This window comes from Malaclemys terrapin, chromosome 5 (assembly GCF_027887155.1).
Source record: "Malaclemys terrapin pileata isolate rMalTer1 chromosome 5, rMalTer1.hap1, whole genome shotgun sequence".
In the NCBI taxonomy this organism is placed as follows: domain Eukaryota; kingdom Metazoa; phylum Chordata; order Testudines; family Emydidae; genus Malaclemys; species Malaclemys terrapin.
In genome coordinates, this window is record NC_071509.1 from 39,677,839 (window position 1) to 39,695,294 (window position 17,456).

Here is a 17,456-nt window from a genome sequence, read left to right on the forward strand (position 1 = left end):
TGTAGTCATGTTGGTCCTAGGATATTAGAGAAACATGGTAATACATTTATTGGACCAATTTCTGTTGGTGAGTGAGACAAGCTCTCAGGCTTACACAGAGCTCTTCTCCAGGTCTGGGAAAAGTACATAGTCCTTGACTGAGATGACTACGTTAATGAGGCAACTGCCAGCTCTCTGACAACACCTACTGTAAAGAACTCAAAGAAAACCTCATACCACAAATGACCCAAAAATTTAAGTACACCCCTTCCCCAATATAACGTTGTCCTCGGGAGCCAAAAAATCTTACCGTGTTATAGGTGAAACCGCGTTATATTGAACTTGCTTTGATCTGCCAGAGTGTGCAGCCCCACCCCTCCAGAGCACTGCTTTATTGCGTTACATCCGAATTTGTGTTATATCGGGTTGTGTTATATCGGGGTAGAGGTGTATATAATCAAGTCCTTCCCCAAACAACTCCAAGAGAAACCCTACAAACTCATCCCCCCCCCTAGAATCCACCCTAGCGATCTTTTACATGCTACTCAAGATACACAAACTAGGGAACCCAGGCAGACCTGTCAGATCTGGCCCTGCCATTCTTACTGAAGGAATATCAGGACTCATAGAAATCATCCTCAAACCACTCACCACACAAAGGGCCAGCATTCTCCAGGATAGAAATGACTTTCTCCATGAACTCCACAACATTAACAACTTCCCACAAAACACCATCCTTGTTACCATGGATGTCACTTCCCTATATGCCAACATCCCTCACAATGACAGCATAGCTGCCTACCCCAAATATTTACAAGACAATGGACAACCCTGAGATGTGCACTCCAAACACATTGCCAAACTCATGCAATTCATGCTTACCCATAACAATTTTACATTCAACAACAAACACTTTGTCCAAACCATGGGAGCAGCCATGAATTTCTGGACAAATGCACCATGAAATCAATAAAACAAATAAATGATATTTTCATCCTCTGGATGGACAATTTAAACTGCCTTATAGATTTTCACCGCAACTTCAACAACCACTACCCATCCATTAAACTCTCTCTGAAATACTCTGACACTAACACCAACTTCCTGGACACTACAATCAACTTCAGCAATGGAACCCTACAGACAACTATATACAAGAAACCCACTCATCACCATACCTGCCTTCATAAAGCCAGTAACCACCCCAAATACACCAAAAATTCTGTTATTTATAGCCAGGCACTCAGATACCACAGAATATGCCCTGAGGAGAAAGTCAAGGATATACATTTTAACACATGCAAAACTGCCTTCACCAAGCCTCATGAAGAGGGCACCCAAATATCCCAAGAGAACCTGCTTCAATATGAAAATGAAACCCCCTCCAACCTCATACTCCTAGATCTCCCCCACGACACCACACTGGAACCCATAAAGGGTATCATTAAACAACCACAAACATGCTCAGTGGGGTCCTCATCCTGAAATAAATCTTTGCCTAATCCCCCTTTTTGGCCTTCAAAGAACCTCCCCAACCTCTCCAAGGTCATCAGCTGAAGCAAGCTCCCCACAGACCGAGGACTCTCCAACTCAAAGTGGCACCAGACCCTGCCAGAACAACAGATGCAAAACCTGCAGACATAGCTCCACTGCTACAATGATCAACACTCCCTACAACACACTTTTGAAGATCGATAGGTCCTACACATGCCTATCACAACATGTGGTATACATCATCCAATGTAACAAATGCCCCAATAGCAACTAAGTGGGTGAAACCAGACAATCCCTACTTTCTTGAATGAACTCATACAGGAAAATGATAAAAAACAAAAACACCATATTACCTGTAGGCAGATACTTTTCACAGAACTGTCACTTTATATCTGACCTATCAATCCTCATTCTCAAAGGAAACCTGCACAACACTTTCAAAACACGAGCCTGGGAGCTTAAATTCATAACTTCACAGGATTCTAAAAATCATTGACCGAATAGAGATACTGGATTTATTGCTTATTACAACAATCTATAGCATACTAACAATCCTGCCCCTCCCCAAGCCCTCTTTCTTCCACTCCTTTCCTTTTCTCCCTATGATAGGAGTGGTATTAATGGGCCACTTCATCTTGAATGGTCCCTGGAAATATATGTTAACTACTTACCCTAAACAATCTGTTCCACCTTGTTTAGCTGTGGCACTCTCAGTGCATTTCCAAGACCTGAAGAAGAGCTTTTTGTGAACTCAAGTTTGTCTCTTTCATCAACAGAAGTTGGGCCAATAAAAGATATTACCTCACCCACCAATTGTAAATCATGTCAGTCACAGATATGATAGCACTCAAGAATTTTTTTCATGGACTGAGGCATGCCCACTTCTTCAATCAATGGAATAGACATTGATTTCACACAGTAAAATACCGGGTTTTCATATAAGGGTAGCACTTGTATTCTGCACATTATGGCTTATTTCTTCCTTCTGAATAAAAAGTAGTGACTGAGAAGCTAGGCTAAAGAGGCATAACATTCTTGAAAATATTTTTTTTTCCATTGTGGGATTTTAGTTTTAGTGCACAAGTCCCATTGAAAATTAATTGGCCTCTGGTTCCAAGCCACTTAGGTTCTTATGAAAATCCCACTCTTGAGCTATTGTAGATACTGTAGAGACACCTAGATTCCATAATGGGTACATTGTAAGCTAATTAATTAGCCAGATAGATCTGTGAACAATACTATAGAGCTTGCTAAAGGCTACACTTTTTTGAGATGGGAGCATTGAGAAAGAACCACAGCTGCATAAATTGGGGGAGTGTAAATATGTCAATTTACTCTAACTGAGCATCTGGCCTGATATCTCTCAGACCATACTCTTATGGAACATAGTCCACCACTGTTGCTCTGCCTTAATTGTTTTCTATAGTAGTATTGATATGAAGTATCCAAAGAATCATTTAGCCTTTTCCTGGGAGAAATATTATTTAAAATCTGAGCCTGCCCTCCCAATCAAGGAAGAATACTAAAAGACTTTTCAGGCATAAAGACATGTTGCTGAAGATTATAATGTAAATGACTGACAGTATTAAGATATTAAAGCCTGTTTTATTGGTATTCAGGGTTACTGATGACTTGATAGATTTGGATCAGTGGTGGAATATTGCAAGTGTGACCCAATTAAACGTACAGAATTTGATGTTCCGAGTCACAGGACCTAAGGGGCAAAGCATCTTAGAGGATGAAGCAATCTAATAACTTGTCTTTTCCCTTTTTCTTCTTTTCAGGTGTCAGAGGACCAGAAGGAATGTTAGAAGAACTGGGAGCTGATTGTTAGTGACATAGTAAAGATTAGCATAATACAATTTAATTAGTGTAAGTTTAAAGGACAGCATTGAAAATCATTGTTTACAAAAAGATGTATTATGTGTCATTCTGTCTGAATAGTTAATAATCTGTACAAAAAAAAAATCTTAAATGCCAATTTCATTTTGCTGGTTGGTTCTAATTTGTTAGTTCTGTAAGCTTTGTGTAGTGACAATTATTTTACCAGATATGTGTTTTGGCTGTTAATGTGAATTTTAATATTTGGGGATGTGGCATTATTCCTGTGTGTTTCCTAGTTAAATCCTAGTATTGCTGTGATTTATCCTGCACATTATCCAAAGCTTCCTCCTTCTGCTCGATGGACTTTGAGAAAATGTGCTTACAACTGGTTGTACAATTGAACGAGTGGGAGGGGTCATTCGGATGGAGGTCCAGGCGTTCAAAACTGGGACAATTTCCACAGAAACTTCAACACAGCAATCTCTTTCCATACAGTTCATTTCAATCATGTCCATTTATGGAACCCTGCCAAATTAGTTACTTTCAGGAACCTCATATACGCTGTCTGTTTGGCTTTTCAGTGTGATGCCCCTCTGCTGAACAGTTGTTGTACACAGTAATCTTCCCCAACAGCTCTACTTTTCCCATGTTGCAAGAATTACTGTTTCCTATTCTTGGCTAGCTAAGTTCCAGATTTCTAGTCTGTTCAGCAGCAACAAAGGCAATTAATATTGTCAAAAAATTCAACAAGTCAGACTTAGCTTTGAAATTTTCTTGCAGATTGTGTATTTTAGTAGTTACAGTACATAGCAAGATACCTCTTCCAATATCTTGTAGATATTGCACAAGGAAGAGGGTGTAAATTACTCTGATATAAAGCATCCATTACTCAGTATAAGAGAAAATGATTAATTAAAAGGCACAAATGGGAATTAAATGCTTCACTGACATTGATTTCCAAAGGTAGTAGGGTGACAAACTCCTCTGTGTGTCTTCGAAAATCTCCCAGCCCTCTGAAGAATCACAGGTGTACAGCATGTTTAAGAACTGAATACTGCAAGCATTCTCCCTATACACTCAATATATGTACCTATTTTGAGAACAAAATCTAAAGTGAAAGAATCAAACAGAAACAAAAACAGCAGTTTACTTTAAGGTAATAAAGTGGATATTACTGAGGACAGGTCCCTGAAAGTTAGACAAAGAATAGCTGTATAGAGGACAAGGTCAAATGAACTACACAGATTTAATGACAAACACTTCCAGTGTCAGCAGAATCAAAGGACACTTTTTTTTTTTTTTTTTTTTTTTTTGAACACAGTCAAAATGTCAAAATCTTTGTTCCTGGAAATCAACAGCAATTGCTTTGCAAATTGTCCGGCAATGCTGGGCTACAATTTTGAATGCTTTCTAAGCCAGGGGTTGTTAATGTAATCACAAATGAGAATGCCTCATGCAAATACAGGCAAGCACATGGAATTAGACAGGGCTACCTTATTTAAATAGAGTTCAGCTTTTGTCACATATAAATATTGTGGAACTGCATAAAAATAGATGGTGAGCACAAGAAATACTCACACGTTTACCATTTTCCACAGACAATTCTGTGGGCAAGTTAATAATTTGAGGGAACATTAAAATAATAATATGATAATTAATTCAAATGATAATACCAGGGATAGAATACAGTTTATTTTATGGTACCAGTGTCTCCGTTCTAGGCACTTTTCAACAAAAGAGTTCAAAACCATTAATGTGAACTGCAAATAAAGAGTTCAATTATGGCCACTAAGAACCTGAGTCTCTGGCGAGGAAGAAATGTCACTTCACTTCTCCCAAGCATTGATGCCCGGAGGAGTTATACCTTTATAAGACATAATATCTCCAGACACACTATGAGAATGAGCTGGACAGTTGCTACTGTGGAAAATGAGTAGTTAATACTTTCTCCAAGGTAGTTCTTCCAATACACAAGGTGAGATGGATCATAGCCTGTCCCTTGCACGGTTATGGCTAAGGCTACAATTCAGTCACAGGTATTCTTAGTAAAAGTCATGGACAGGTCATGGGCAATAAAGAAAAATTCATGGCCTGGGACCTGTCCATGACTTATACTAAAAATATCTGTGACTAAATCTTAGGGGGGAAGCGTGGGAGAGTGCGGGGGTGGAGCCACTGCTGAAGGGGAATGTCTGGGGAGGCCAGTGCTGGGGAGGGGTTGGGGGGCACCCAAGGCCAGCAGGACCAGTTGCCAGGGGCCAGCGGACCGCAGTTGCAAATCATGACAGCTCCGGCCAGCTGTGCGGGGACCGCTGCCCGGGCCAGCGGACCACAGCTGCGCCGGCCACCCTGAGAACCCTTCTGGGGGCTGCCCAAGCAGCGGCTGGTGTGGCTGTCCCCAAGGATACTCCAGCAGTGGCTGGTGTGGCTGTCTCTGGGGCAACCTAAGCAGCTGTCCCCGGAGCCAGCTGCTGGGCAGCCCTGGGGTCAGCCACACTGGCCACTGTAGAAGTCACAGAAGTCGCAAAAAAATCACGGAATCTATTACTTCTGTGACCTCCATGACAGACAGGGAGCCCTAGTTATGTCTTCTCTGGGGCTAGCTAGTTCTGCTTGTTGTACTAGCTGCCTGCTCCAGCAGTGAGCTTCTCAGCTCAGACTTCTGAATTATGTCTGTTTCCTATATGGATGTGCTAGGAGTTGGGTGGGTTTTCTATGCATTCACATCCCTCTAGCTCACCTATGCAAGGGCAGCAACAACCCGACTCAAAACATAGAAGATAAAATTGGTACATGTATAACAGAAAATCATCTCATTCAATAATTCATTTTAAAAGAAAGAACCAAATGGAGTGAGTTATTTTTTGCATATAATTACAAAAACTTGGCCTAAAGGTCTAACGGGCAAGAAGCTCTCTGTCACTATCTGTTGGGAAAAAGCAGAAAGTACAGCCTTAGAGAGAGCTTTATTTGCATAATCTTTCTATCCAGAATTCCTTGAGTGATATTTTGAGAGCCATCATTTCTGTACATAAACTCAGAACTGGTCAGATAGTGAAACTGAGAAGTGCGGGAGGGATGGAGCAAGAATTCAGCTCAAGGGTCCACCCCTCTGCACAGCAAATCCTCCACTGTTAAGAGATCTTCACAATGAGAGATGACACAGTGTGAGGACTTTACTATGGTAGATGACACAGATGTGGCACTTTGTTGAAGCCCCCCCCCCACTGCACCAGGTGCAGCTGAAGCCCCCAGAGTACCAGGAGGGTAGGCACTCTGGCTGCAGCTTCCTCAGCCCTGGAGCACCGGGAGGGTGGGTGGTATGGTTGCATTTCCCACAGTCCCGGAGCAATGGAAGAGTGGGCTGCGCGGCAGCAACCCAGGAGCACCGGTAGGGAGGGCAGTGTGGCCGCAGCCCTGCCCAGCTCTGGAGTGCTGGGAGGGTGTGTGGCACAGCTTGAACTGGGGCAACCCCACAGGGAGACCTGGCCCTTGTTGCTGCTGACTGCACTTGATGGAAGGATTATGTACATAAAAGCAAGAAAACCTCTTCTTACTCACTTTCAGCTACTAAGATGCTTCTAGAGGTTAGTATTACGAGGAAAAAGGAGGAAGATCCCTTACAATTCAGTTCTACAAAATCAAATGTCAGGACCCATAAAATAGCTGTTCCCTCTTGGTGTTCCAAGAGGAACAATATTTAAATAACAACATGACAACAAACCATTTTGAAGTTTAAAACCATCAGAGCCATATGAGGTGTCCTTTACCTTTAATTAGAGTTGGCCCAAAATGGCAACAACAACAACAACCAAAACTGTAAATATTTCCTCAGAAAATTGAATTGTGGAAAATTGTCACCAACTCCACCTGTAAAGGTAAAGATGACAGAAGCCATAAGATTTTAGCAACATGTTAACACTATGACACTGTCATTTATTTTCCTAAGGAAAATCAGGCAATTTGCTAGTGAGCGGGGGGCCCTGAAGTGAGAGGTGCCCCATGTCCTTCACTCCTATGGACTTCTGTGGAAGTTGAAAGCACTCTGCACCTCACAGAATCAGGCCTCACTTTCTTTCCTCTTTCCATGTAATGGAAATAACAAACCTATGAATTTTAGTAAGCCTTGCTACTTTTCTATCTGTTCTAGACGCTACTGCTTTTACCATATAAAGCTTTTACTCCACCCCAATCAACCTGTTTCATCACATATCAACCATTACCCACTCCTCTCGTCTTCACCGCACTCCCTCACGTGAGCTACCTTCCCCAAATAAAACCTCCTCTCTCTGCCTCCAAGCATCCCACCCCTCCTGAGTTCTTTATTCCTCCTACACATCCAGTGGGAGATCTACTGTCTGGAGCTACTTGGGTGGAATGAAATTCACTCTCCTCCCTTATCTTCAAGGGTGGATGTTGCAGAACCTGGCTGCCACTGTGACCTGCTGATACAGGGTTGGAGAGGATTCTTCATTTCACACCTACACCTAGTCCCAGAGGAAGGGGAGTTGTCAGGTGATTTTCATGCCCCATAGGAGGGATAAGATGAAGGGTGCAGAGGTGCTGGCAGACAGATTAGGCTACCAGTGTCCTCTGTTTCCCTGCAAATTGGCTGGCTAACCAAATGCTTGCTGCCATTTCTTCAAAGCACTGAGTTCTCAAGCAGTATCCTAGGGGTACTACATTTGATTGCATATTTTATATGTTCCCTCAGGACCAATTGTTTGAAACCATCAAAACTCATTTATCCTGGTACAAAGCATATCACAAAGATGGGTGTTGCTTGGTTTTGAGTTCTGACTGGGCCTACTCTATCCAGGTGTATTCTCATAGATTTCACACCCACCTCCTGCCCTGGGCTCCTATCCATAGAAGGATGCTGTCTTCTTTCTTTTCTGCTATCTACTCAGCCTCATTATATGCTGGTACCTTCTCTTCTACCTTCCTCCTTCCTCCGCTTCCCCCCCCCCCCAAGATTAGGTGAATATAGAAACCAGATTTCAGAGTAGCAGCCGTGTTAGTCTGTATCCGCAAAAAGAACAGGAGTACTTGTGGCACCTTAGAGACTAACAAATTTATTAGAGCATAAGCTTTCGTGGACTACAGCCCCCACTTCTGATATGCATCTGAAGAAGTGGGCTCACGAAAGTCCACGAAAGCTTATGCTTTAATAAATTTGTTAGTCTCTAAGGTGCCACAAGTACTCCTGTTCTTTTTATAGAAACCAGATAGGCTACTGGCATCATAAAGCTAAAGTAGTGGAAGAGAACAGCTTTGCTGCCATTCGGTAGTCTCCACCTACAGCTGCCTTACACTACTTATTATATAGACCATTTATATGGACCTGGTGTGGAATCCAGGAATAGATTCCAGATGCCTAGACTCTTATGCAGGAGTTTATTAATGAATAATGGACTAATTCTTCAAGCTCTCATGACTTTTAGGTGCCAGTATATCCATGCAAAACAGGCATATGCAATACTTTGGAAATCTAGCCCAGAATGACTTGCTCGCAAACCTTTGAAAATACTGCCTATTGTTTTAATCTCATACAGTAGTACGTACCATTGGGTTACTGAAAAGATCAGCTAGAAAACAACTGTTGTATAACAAGCAGGTCTTGCCTTGATTCTGAAAATTAAGTTTAATTGAGAAGCTTGAGATTAAGAAATTCCAGAGAATCAATTACTGAAAAATAGAGTTCACTGCCAATATAAAAGAATAAAGAAGCAGAGAAAGAGTAGCTCTTGTTTCTGTGGCTTCAGTACAGCCCTATTCACTTCTTACACCTTTCAGTGAATTTTGCACTGCTCATTGCAACACAAATGGCTAATTTATTTGAAACTCAGTTATTTCTAACAATGTCTTTCCTAAGTACAAGGAACTATAAAAGAGAAGGCAAAAAGAATAAAATATCCATTTTTGTCATGTAAAGCACAGGGGGAAAGAGAAATGAGGGTTTAGGAGAATGTTTTGCAATAGATTTAAATAATGCTAAACATTAGCACTGCTTTGTGGGAGTAAGAACCATAAAGCTTTTGGCCGAAAGGCATTGTAATATAATGACACTGGGCTCTGTTTTCAGATTATGATGTTTCGGGATAACTGTAGAATTCAGATGAAATTAGGGAAGATAAAACTATTCAGACCAATACACAACATTTTTTCTGTTTGGGTTTTTCTTAACTCTGAAGTAGCTCTGATGATCCCTGGCTCGTTTGTACTATTGTCTGTGGTCATGCATTTCCACCTATCCAAAGAAGAATTCCCAATCTTCCCAAATACAGTGTATTTAAAAACAGTCCTGCTCTCACTAAAATGGATTGTTTGGCACCAACACTGAGCCAAGTACGTGATTTAAGTGTCAATATGCAGGGAAGCTATTCCATATGACACTAGCTCCCCTAACATGTAAAATTTCATAATCAGTGCTGCAGGATAAAAGCAATGAGGTTGTGTACTCTCTCTGCAGTCACAGAGCCTCAATCTTTACAAGGGGAGATATTAATTAAGACAATTTTCACAATGATTTTCCATATGCTTCTTACCTTCAGTGACAACATAAATTTATTAAGTTATATTTCAGTATGCAATTAAAGACCCAAAGATGCTGAGTCCCAAGTCAAATACTGTTTGGCATGATTCCTCTTCAAAATCACTTTCCCCAACAGAAGGTCATAGTGCTGTACAACCTGCTGTAAAAATAACTTGAGCAGTGAAAGGAAAATTAGGTTTCTTCTTTTCATTTCAGTGGTTCCTGAATCGCAGACAAGGAATTAATCCTGCTGTTTCAGGAATTTACATCAGAAATCCAAGCAAGAATATTTAACTGCTGAATAGACAGTAACTATTGCAGAATGATCACCAGCAGGCCCAATAAAAAACTCAGTAGTGGCATGTTATTCCTCCCAGAGAGCATATGAAAGCCATATCACTATAAAACACCCACAGTGCTTTGTGCTAATTATTGTACCTAGACATCCTGTTAGTCTTGGCACATTAGTTGGTACTAGACTTTAACAATTTATTGAGAGATAGAGGCATGAGTATAACAAATGACCTTAAGACCTTAATGCAAGGTCTTTCATTTCTAAACACCATTTGTTACCGGTCTCTAAACACAGATTCATTGACTTCCTTGAACCAGTTAGCATCAAAGTCTATGAAACAGCTATTTCAAAGTCTACTGAAATAAGTGTCAATAGTCATTGATAAAATGATATCTACAAAGAAAATATGCTTGCAATACATTCAATAATATTTTACCACATGCTATTTTCAGGAAACAGTAGAGTTCTAAATCAGAACAAAACCAAATTTCAAAATATTAAAATCATCCCCAAAATAGAATAACCCTTCTCTGCCAGTTCTAATGAGTAACCACTGAAATAAACTAGCGAGTGAAGTAGTGATTCTCCATCTCTTGATATCTTCAGGTCAAGACCGTATGCCTTCCTGGAAAATATAATTTAGCCAAACAGTCTATGCTTTACTCAAACACAAATTGTGTGGCTGAATATAGGGGTAAGTGGGTGAAATATAATGGGATATATGTACGGTCAAACTGGATGATTTAATATGATTACTTCCGGCCTTAAACTCTATGAATGAATCTTTGAATCTTTATTTATTTGTGTAATTTCTACCCCCTTTTAATAGTGAAGTTAATCTCTAAATATGATTCTAATGGAAGTCAATGCAGTGCTGCCTTTGAGTCTACAGGCAGTCTGAAATAATGGGCCAAATTCTCTGCTGATGTAAGTTTATGAAGCTCCATTGATGCAAAGAGAGTCTCACCATTTATATGAGTAAAGAATCTGACTCAATATCAGGGCCGGTTCCAGGGTTTTGGCCGCCCCAAGCAGCCAAACAAAACAAAAAACAAAACAAAACAAAAAAAAGTTGTGATCGCAATCGCCATCTGCGGCGGCAAATCAGCGGGAGGTCCTTCGCTCCGAGCAGGATTGAGGGACCATCCACCGAATTGCCGCTGAACAGCTGGACGTGCCGCCCCTCTCCGGAGTGGCCGCCCTAAGCACTTGCTTGGTAAGCTGGTGCCTGGAGCCAGCCCTGCTCAATACTGTACTTCTAAGAAAACTGTAATGTGGACCTATTCATCCCAATGGGTGGTTAACTGAAGGCTAACTATATCAAATGGTATTTGATGCGGTATTTAGCAGTAAGGGTGGAATGAAATCAATGAATGATTTGATCCCTATGACTACGCCAACAGGGTAGAGTGGAAAGAATTGATGCCAGAGCAGCACTGGCATAAGCTAACAGGAGTAGCAGGGCAACTATGAAGTGGGAAGGGGTAAAGAGAGAGAGAGAGAGAGAGAGAGAGAGAGAGAAGAAAGTAACAAGATACATAACTGATGTCCCGTCACATGTTTGTCTGTCAAAAGTTTATATTGTTTTTCAAGCATTGTCTTAGACAAGCTGTAAGCAGTTTGGGCCAGGGACTTTATATTTCTAGATATTTAGATAATGCCAGGCAATAGAGTTCAGATCCTGAGATGGTCTCTGTGAACTACCACAATATAAATAATAATAAAGAATAATAATTTTTGTAGGGAAAAAGTGACAGGATTTATGACAGTCTCGATGTGGGAAGAGAAAGAAAGAGGAATTAAATATATTGAAGTTATGCATTTGGGAAAAAGGATGACTTTTGATTGATCCATAGTGATGGAAAACCCAGGATTTAAGGAGGAAAGATGAGGGAACAAATTAATCCATGTCTATCTAATGCCTAAAGGTACTTATATGATATATCACTGTATCTGAGCTCCTCACAATCTTTAATGGATTTATTCCTGGAAGAAGAAGGTTCAATTCCAATAAAACTGAGAGCTAAAACAGAATTTCCCCCCATAGATTTCAATGTTCATCATGTTATGTTTGAACTGGTAGTGGGACCTCCAGGATGATATGTCGCAAAGACCTAAATTGTAGACTAAATGGAGTGCTACGCTCCATGGTGAAAAAGTAGATGATGTGTAGGGGGGTTTAGTGATGAGATACTGTATTTGAAATAGCTAGTCACAGTCTATAGCTGTATTAGAAACAGTAAGGAAGGGAAGGCATGCTTTATATTATGCTTTTCTGGGTATAAAAATAGAATTATTGTGAATGCTGATGAACCTAATCCTTCTTGAAAGCTGATGAATTCTTATATCAAGAACTGAAACCAACCTCTTTTCAAATAGTTTTTTTTTTTTTTTTTTTTTTTTGAGATGGGCTATTTAGATTGATGATTATTTGGATATATGGAACACTGGTTTGAGTTTGAGCTCATTGTAAACCCTGTTTCTTCCAGGAAACATCATTGATTCATTTCAGCTTAAACAAAAAAAAGTGTTTTGTGCTTGCCGAAGGGTGATTTGCTTGCACTGTTTACAGACTGGAAGTAAAATTGAACAGTAGGCAATTTGATTATTTCTACTTATCAATAATATTTAGGGCATTTCCAGACCTGCTATTTTGTTACAACCAAAGATTTTTGATAATACAAAAAGCTGAAAATTGGTTTTGACTATTAAATCTGAAGTTTGCAAAACCACATGGAGCTGGTCATGAAATGTCTAGTTTGCAGATACTTGTACAATTTGAAATGAGACCACATCCATTGGTTCATTTAGATGCACTTTATGTTGAGTTTGCTAGTGCCATTCCAGAAAATATACAATGGAATATGACATCATATTTTAACTTTGTTATGTCCAAAATCAATGGCAAAGCCATACTTTATATTTATCTACTAATGTAATAGATTTGGTTCTGTGCCAATATCCTAAAAGGAAGATAAATTGGTGAGACTCTTCAGTGACCTTTGTACAAGAACAGAGAATACGGAGTCTGTTATTACTAGAAACAAAAGAAATAAACAAACATTAGCTACCTTCTTGGTATTTCAGTATACATAGTGAAATTTAATGGACATAAGTATTTGCCTTTTTCAGAAATGTCAAAAGCATATCACAGGGCTGGCCAGAAAAAGCAAACAAACATTTCCGTTTCTTGAAAATTCAAGGTTTTGTTTTTGTTCCAATGGAGAATGCAATAGAGACCTTTTAAATTGTTTGTGAAATGAGGAGAAAGAGAGAGAGAGAGAGAGACTGACTCTATCGCAGTAGTGGGCAACCTGTAGTCTGCGGGCAGTTTGTTTACATTGACCATCCGCAGGCATGGCTGCCTGGAGCTCCCAGTGGTCATGGTTTGCCATTCCTGGACAATGGGAGATGCGGGCAGCCATGCCTGCGGACGGTCAATATAAACAAACTGTCTTGCGGCCCGCCAGTGGATTACCCTGATGGACCACAGGTTGCCCACCACTGCTCTATAGCCTAGCGGTTAATGCATAAGCCTGGGATGTAGGAGATCTCTTTCTCTCCCTGCAATGAAAATGTCATTGAAACCTACCTGGTTCCCCCAAACATTTCCATTTTGATGAAACACTGTATTCCATCAGAGAACTGTTTAATCAAAAATGCTCCAACCAGCTCTACATATCAAGTAGATTCAAAGCAGTATTTTTGGATCAATTCCCTTAAAGCCTTGATTTTCCACAGCACATAACTTCCTCCTCTTACTTTCTACTATTGTATAGAAAATGGAGATTTTACATTCTTCAAAGGGAGTCTCACAGCTCCTTTCTTTACTTTGGCTTGCTGCAGCTGTCACTTTAGTTCCAACAGAGACATAAATATTGGGAAGCAGAACTTCTCTCATCTCCTGAAGAAAACAAACATTGAAAAGCAAAATGAAGTTTTATAGGTTTCTCTAGAAAGATCAGTGGGAAGAAAGCTGAATTTGGAGCCATGGCTTCTGGCACGGTTATTAACTTGTCCCCAACTTTTCTCTGTGTCTTTGGGTATATAACTAAGGTCCAGATTTTCAGAAATTTGTATATACAATTGCACATATATTTGCATACCTAATCTGCAGCTGCAGCTGCTATAAGCACACATGAAACAGTGGCAGATGCATATGTAAATGACCAGATATGTTGTGACACTCTGTACCCCAAAGCAACACCCTGGTATCCCCCCCCCCATTTACCATGATGATATGATTATGACATGTTTTGTGAAAAGTATGACTTGTATGGTATCATTTTAAAAGTCTTAAATCTTTTGAATATTAATATTTTGTTGAATTTTATGAGCTATCATTGTATGTATAATTACGAAGTTTTGCTATATGTTACTGAAATATGTTGTGAAGTTGGTAACAACCACAGCCAGCCTTTCAGGTACAACAATGGGGCAGCCAGACACTGATGTTGGCCCATTAAGGGGAATACATGCTTACAAGGACTACCCCAGGATCTGTATAAAATGGAGACCTCTCAGAGAGAGCAGGTAGACCATGGAGACTGCTTGACTCATGTCATAGCAAAAGATCTTTCCAGCAAGCTGGAGGAACCTATAAAGGAGGGGAAGTGACATCATCATTTGGCCTCACTCTCCCCCACAACTCAACACCTGGAAACACATCTGGAGAACAAAGACTGTGTAGGAAGGAACTATACCATCCGGGTAAGACACTGCTTGATTCAAATCCTCTCTAGTTTACAGAACTCAGATTGCTATTCTACTTTTATTTCATAGGTGACCAACTGTGATCTGTACACCTATAAGTTATAATCACTTAAAATCTATCTTTCTGTAGTTAATAAATATGTTTTATATTTGAACTAAAATAGTGGGTTTTGCTTGAAGTAAATCTGATCAGGAACAAGAGTTGGTGCATGTCCTCTCCACATTGGAGTGGGGGAGGGGGCGGCGGACTGGGTAACAAATGTACCTGATCAGGCTTCTGACCAGGGCAATACAGTGCAGGTCTTGGTCCTAGGCTGGTGAGCTGTGTGGAATTGGCTGAAGCCTTTTTATTGTTAGAGAGGAACCTGTTGCATATGTGATTTACATGCACTGTTACTTCAGGTAATATCAGTAAGTGCATGTAAAAATTAACCTATAAAAGTTTCCTATTGATTTTCAAAAGAATGAAACCATCCTGTAGAATTCCATACCAGGACTATAATTTTCTATTGAATTCTATAAGGTGATAAAAAACCACACACAACTATGAAACAGTTATGATTTTATATTAAATTCGATAGGAATTTTCTACAAGTGTAGGCATTCGAGTCTGCAAATAGTGTTTTGACAATTTTGCCCTTATTCATTTTGCCTCAGTTTCTTACATGCCTAACTTGAAAGGTGTTGAGGATCAACTAATGAATGAATGAGCTGAAATGTATTAAGGGGTAGGAAAATGAAAAACATTATATAACTGCTAAATATTATTACTACTTGAATAATTGTCTCAGTCCTCACACAGTATTCTGCCCACTTCTACAAGACTCCATGGCTTTATGTGACTGGAAAACATTTTTTTTAAAGTTGCTAAATTAATCCAGCTCAGAAACGGATTAGCAACAGCACATTACTTTAGCAATGGCACCAAAGCTGATGAAGGGCAGCCATGTCAATGTCCCCAGCTGGGATTACGGCTTTTAAAAAACATATTACATCCACATAAATGTTGTTTTGGCTGCCTGCATCGAGGACCATCTGTTTGGATGGCTAGATGCTCACGTATGTGTTGGTAGGACCCCTGCCACTAGGCAGAGGTGCCAGATAACAATGGGTTTAAGATGGGCAGGCCTGCAGAATGCTACACAGGGCATCTGTTCTATAGGAACAGAGGAGGGAAGTCCATCTTCTGTGACAGCCCCCTCCCCCACAGTCACCACATTCCTGCTTGCATTTAGTGACACCTGTTCATAGTTGTATGCCAAAAAAAGAAAGTGTTCAAAAAAGAATCATGCTTAAACAATGGGAAAAGTAAAACTGTTTACAGGCATGTCTGGCTGGCAAAATAAAAAATAGGTTGCACTGCAGTGGTCATTTGGGAAACCCATGCAGACCATATGGGATGTCAAAATGAGAATGCTGCTCACAGGTGTTTTATAGACTAACAATCCCACGGAAGGCTGTCTAACTGGGCAATGAACAGTTCTACAAAGAGTAAATCAGACACAGCTATAGCCACAACTTCTGCATTTGACAGTAGAAATAGGCAACAAATTCCTGATCCCCAGCTGGGTGTGTGATTCCCTTTTAGAGTTGTAGCAGTTTTTGAACGTTATGGATCATATATTAGAAAATAAGCAAAAACTACATGAACCTTCTGTTATATTGGAATAATCTTGCTACATTGGTAGAATATTATTCTACTGAATGCATGACCAAACTACTCCAGTGTTTATGAATGCTTCAAACTGAAATAGCAGCGTACAATCTACATAAATAACAGATATGCATTTACGTTGTTTCACAGTCCTGTACATATTAAATGAATGTGGAAATTTCAACTTGCATGTGCAAAACTGATTTTCAAATCTTCTATAATTTAAAATACTTTTTAAGTTAGCCTGTAGTTGTCATAAGAAACAAATCATTTGGGAAATGTCAGCCTGTAAAATCCAAATAATTCTAAGTCATGGATACACACACATATCTTTGAAAAGTTTTTTTTTTTTCCCCAAAGCTGAAAACGTATGTTATTCCCCCCTCAAGAATAGCTGAAAGACTTTACCCAAGCTTTTAAAAAGAAAAGAAAAAAAAAACACCTTTGGGCTGAGACCCTACCTGAAAAGTAATGGTTAAGAATTAGATTTTAAAAATAAAATAAAATAGGCATAGAGCTGATTACACTCTTTGTTATATATGATACTCACTTGGACAGACATTTTGACACTCTTACTCTGAGTGCTACATTACTGTGCAATTAGTGTGTGATCCAGAATCCAGTGAAGTCAGTGGTGGTGTTACTGAATGTAATGGGTAAAGGATCAGCTCATTAGTCCTATTGGTCTGATTGATAAAAATATGGGCCAATTTGAGTAAGCATCAGAATTAAGAGGTTCTTGCACACCAATCAAGATTTCATTTGAATCCATTTGTTATTTACTGAACAGTTTGAACAAATTATTTTCTAGATTATTGTGGTGGTTCCAAACAGTTCACTTAGGCTATTCACTATTCATATTCACATTGTGTGGTTGGTCTTCTAAGTCACATATTTTTCCTGCTTCCTGATTTGATGACTGAATATTTTTAGACGGAAACTAAGGAAAGGTGAATAGTGAC